Genomic DNA, 4,761 nt, shown 5'->3' with positions numbered 1-4,761 from the left:
AAAAATTAAAACTTGATGAGAGTCCTCTAGTAAATAAGTAAATAATTTAAAATATTACTCTTTTTACATTATTCATTTATTTGTTATAATGTACAACATACACTCTAGCATATATAATTATAATATGAAAATTATGTATAAGTGTATTAAACATTGTTTGCGGATAGTTTTTATCGCACGCTAACAGGTGGCACGTGGCGGGGGCCATTTTTGCTAATTTTTTGCGCAAATGGCAACATTCAGTAAAATTACGATAACTTTAGTTTAAGTATTTATACATTACCCGCATTTTACCGCTAGTCTATAAAAAACGTATTAATACGTGTCCCGCGCTCTACTTACTACCAGTCAACGTAAAACGTATAAATACGTTTCCCGCATACAATGTGTTAAATAATTGTTATGTATCACATAATAATTACACATTTCACAATTATGAATGTAATTTTTCAACAAACAGCTATACATATACTAGAGGCCCGATGCACAAAATTCGTGTAAGAGTGGGCCTTCCTTCCCCTGGCTGCTGGCACCGGCTTCCCTCTGGCATCTGGGGCATGGGCTTCCCTCCAGCACCTGGGACCCAGGCTTCCCTCCAGCCACCAGCACGCACCCAGGACCAGGGCTTCCCTCGCAGCCCCGGCTTTGTCCAGAAGGTTGTCCGGAAGGATGTCTGGTCTAATTAGCATATTATGCTTTTATTATTATAGATGTGATGGTGTTAGAAAGCTTTGTACTGACAGGGTGGCTTTTCCTTTCATGCTATGAATCTGTTATCTGTGTCAAAAGCTACTCTGACTCCACTCCTGAAATTTCAGGATTTTATTGCCATATCCTACAGAGATTTAGGGAAAACTCAAGCCAAAATTTATATCAATAAACTAAAACAAGTGAAAATAACAAGCTAAAACTTACTTTGTGCTCATCTCCCATGCTTAGACTTTCCAAAGCCTAGTACAATATCTGACATAGTAGGTGCTCACTAAATGTTTGCCGAATGAAGGACTAATTTATTGAATAAAAAGAAAATTAATTCTGACCTAAAATTTACCTATTAACCTTCTATAATTGCTTAAACTCATCAATAAATAGAACTGTTAAATTCTCACTTGACTACAGGCATACCTCATTTTATTGCTTTTAGCTTTATTGCACTTTGCAGATGCTGCATTTTTTAATATAGTTTTTAAAATATATTTTTATTGATTTCAGAGTGGCAGCTAGAGGGAGAGAGAAAGAGAAAGAGAGAAAGAGAGAGAGAGAGAGCGATCAATGATGAGAATCATTAATAGGCTGCCTCCTGCATGCCCCCTACTGGGGATCAAGCCTGTAACTCAATCATGTGCCCTGACTGGGAATCAAACCATGACCTCATGGTTAATAGGTTGATGCTCAACCACTGAGCCACTGCAGCCGGGCGATACTGCATTTTTACAAATTGAAGATTTGTGGCAACCTTATCAAGTCTAATACCAGAATTTTCTAACAGAATTTGCTCACTGTGTCTCTGTGTCACATTTTGGTAATACAATATTTTAAACTTTTTAATTATTGTAATATTTGTTATAATGATCTATGCCCAGTAATATTTGATGTTACTCTTGTAATTGTTTGGGGGCACCATGAACTGTATCCTCATAAGACTGTAAACTTAATGGACAACTGTTGTGTTTGTTTTTACTGCTCCAGCAACCAGCCATTCCTCTCTCTCTTTACCTTTCCTTGAGCCTCCCTATTTTCTGAGCTACAATAATAGTGAAATTGGGCCAATTAATAACCCCAGAATGCCCTCTAAGTGTTCAGGTGAAAGGGAGAGTCGCATGTCCCTCACTTTAAATCAAAAGCTAAAAATGATTAAGCTTCATGAGGAAAACTGAGATAGGCTGAAAGCTAGGTCTCCTGCCCCAGTTAGCCAAGCTGTGAATGCAAGGGAAAAGGTCTTGAAGAAAATTAAAAGCACTACTCCAATGAGCACACAAATGATAAGAAAGAAAAACAGCCTTATTGCTGATATGGAGCACATATCAGTGGCCTGGACAGATCAGACCAGCCACAGCATTTCCTTAAGCCAAAGCCTAATCCAGAACAAGCCTCTAACTCTCTTCTGTTTTATAAAGGCTGAGAGCGGTGAGGAAGTTGCAGAAGAAAAGTCTGAAGCTAGTAGCTTCATGAGGTTTAAGGAAAGAAGCCACCTCTACCACATAAAGCGCAAGGTGAAGCAGCAAGTACTGATGTAGAAGCTGCAGCAATTTATCTAGAAGACCTAGCTAAGAGAATCACTGAAGTGTGCTATGCTAAACAGGTGTTCAATGTAGTAAATGAAACAGCCTTCTAGTGGAAGAAGCTGCCGTCCAGGACTTTCACAGCTAGAAAGGAGTTGTGCCTGGTTTCAAAGCTTCAAAGGGCAGGCTGATGAGGGTGAATGAAGCTGGTGACTTTTTAAAAATATATACTTTTATTGATTTCAGAGAGGAAGGGAGAGGGAGAGAGAGATAGAAATATCCTATATAATAAAAGGCTAATATGCAAATTGTCCCCTCAACTGGGAGTTCGACCAGGGAGTGGGACTGGCCCGCCAACCTCCCACGTCCTCTCCCCCCTGGCCAGCCCAGCCCAATCAGCCCTGATCAGGGCAGACCGGCCGGACCCCACCATGGGTCTATAGTCAATGATGAGAGAGAATCATTGATCTGCTGCCTCCTGCATACCCCACATTGGGGATTGAGCCACAACCAGAGCATGTGCCCATACTGGGGATCGAACCCTGGCCTCCTGATTCATAGGTTGATGCTCAACCACTGAACCACGCCAGCCAAGCCAGCTGGTGACTTGAAGTTGAAGCCAATGCTCATTTACCATTCCAAAAATCCTAGGGTCCTTAAGAATTATGCTAAATCTACTGTGCCTGTGCTCTATAAATGAAACAACAAAGCCTGGATGACAGTACATCTATTTACAACATGTTTTACTGAATATCTTAAGCCCACTGTTGAGACCTACTGCTTAGAAAAAGAGATTTATTTCAAGTATTGCTGCTCATCCACAATGCACCTGGTCTGGTGGAGATTTACAATCAGACTAATGTTTGTTTTCATGCCTGCTAACTCAACATCCATTCTGCAGCCCTTTGATCAAGGAGTAATTTCCACTTTCAAGTCTTATTAATAAGAAATAGGTTTGTTAAGACTATAGCTGCCACAGACAGTGATTCCTATGATTGAACTGGGCAAGTCAACTGGAAACCTTCTGGAAAGAATTCATGATTCTAGATGCCATTAAAAACATTCCTGACGCATGGGAAGAGGCCAAAATATCAACATTAACAGAATTTGGAAAATGTTGACTCTAACCCTCATGGATGACTTTGAGGGGTTGAAGCTAGCAGAGGTAGGCTCATGAGGTAGGTTCAGTGGAGAAAGTAACTGTAGATGTGGTGGAAACAGCAAGAGAACTAGAATTAGAAGTAGAGCCCAAAGATGTGACTGAATTGCTGTAGTCTCACAATGAAACTTAATGAATGAGGAGTTGCTTTTTATGGATGAGCAAAGAAAGTGGTTTCTTATTTTTTTTAAACCTATATGATCACCTCAACAGATGCTGGAAAGAACTAAATATATTTTTATTGATTTCAGAGAGAAGAAGGGAGAGGGATTGAGAAAGAGAATCATTGATGAGAGAGAAACATCATTGATTGGCTGCCTCCTATACACCCCCTAGTGGGAATTGAGCCCACAACCTGGACATGTATGTGCCTTGACTGGGAATTGAACTGTGACCTACTGGTTCATGGGTAGACGCTCAACCACTGAGCAACACCAGCCAGGCACGAAAGTGGTTTCTTGAGATGGAATCTATTACTGGTGAAGATGCTGTTTAGAATGTTGAAATAACAACAAAACATTTAGAATATTACATAAACTTACTTGATAAAGCAGTGGCAGGGTTTGAGAAGACTAACTCTAGTATTCAAAGAAATTCTAATGGGGGTAAAACACTATCACAGTGTCACAAGGAAATCATTTGTGAAAGGAAGAGGCAATCCATGTGGCAAACTTCTTTTATCTTATTTTAAGAAGTTGTGCGCCTGGCTGGCGTGGCTCAGTAGTTAAGTGTCCACTTATGAACCAGGAAGTCATAGTTAGATTCCTGCTCAGGGCACATGCCTGGGTTACAGGCTTGATCCCCAGTGGGGGGTGTGCAGGAGGCAGCTGGTCAATGATTCTGTCTCATCATTGGTGTTTCTATCTCTCTCTCTACCTCTCCCTTCCTCTCTGAAATAAAAATACGTTTAGAAAAAAAAGAAGTTGCTACAACCATCCCAACCTTTGACAACCACCACACTGATCAGAGCAGCCATCAACACTGAGGCAAAACCCTCCACCAGCAAATTGATACAACTTCCTAAAGGCTCAGATGATGGTTAACATTTTTTAGTAATAAAGTATTTTTAAGTTGCTATGTATATTGTCTTTTAGACAATGCTATTGCACACTTAATAGACTGTGGTATAATGTGAACAACTTTTATATGCACTGAGAAACAAAAATTTTGTGTGACTCACTTTATTGCAATATTCACTTTATTGCAGTGGTCTGGAAAAAAAGATAGATTTATTTATTTATTTATTTATTTATGGAATAAAGAATTATGCAATATCCTTGAAATGTGCCTGTACATACATTTCAGACTCCTTTCGTTTTAGTTTTATGTGTTTTTCTCTAGTTCCTAACAGGGCCTTTTCTTCCACCTTGGCCCATGCAG

At 39.8% G+C, this 4,761-nt stretch overlaps 1 pseudogene; it reads left to right on the top strand.

Annotated features, from left to right (window-relative positions):
* The first annotated feature begins 1,784 nt into the window (after window positions 1-1,784).
* On the top strand, window positions 1,785-4,424 carry LOC102439212 (annotated as a pseudogene).
* Window positions 4,425-4,761: the final 337 nt, after the last annotated feature.

The sequence above is a fragment of the Myotis lucifugus genome, unplaced genomic scaffold (genome assembly GCF_000147115.1).
Source record: "Myotis lucifugus unplaced genomic scaffold, Myoluc2.0 scaffold_28, whole genome shotgun sequence".
NCBI lineage: Eukaryota > Metazoa > Chordata > Mammalia > Chiroptera > Vespertilionidae > Myotis > Myotis lucifugus.
Note: the sequence above shows the minus strand (reverse complement) of the source record. Positions and strands in the feature narration are given on the sequence as shown.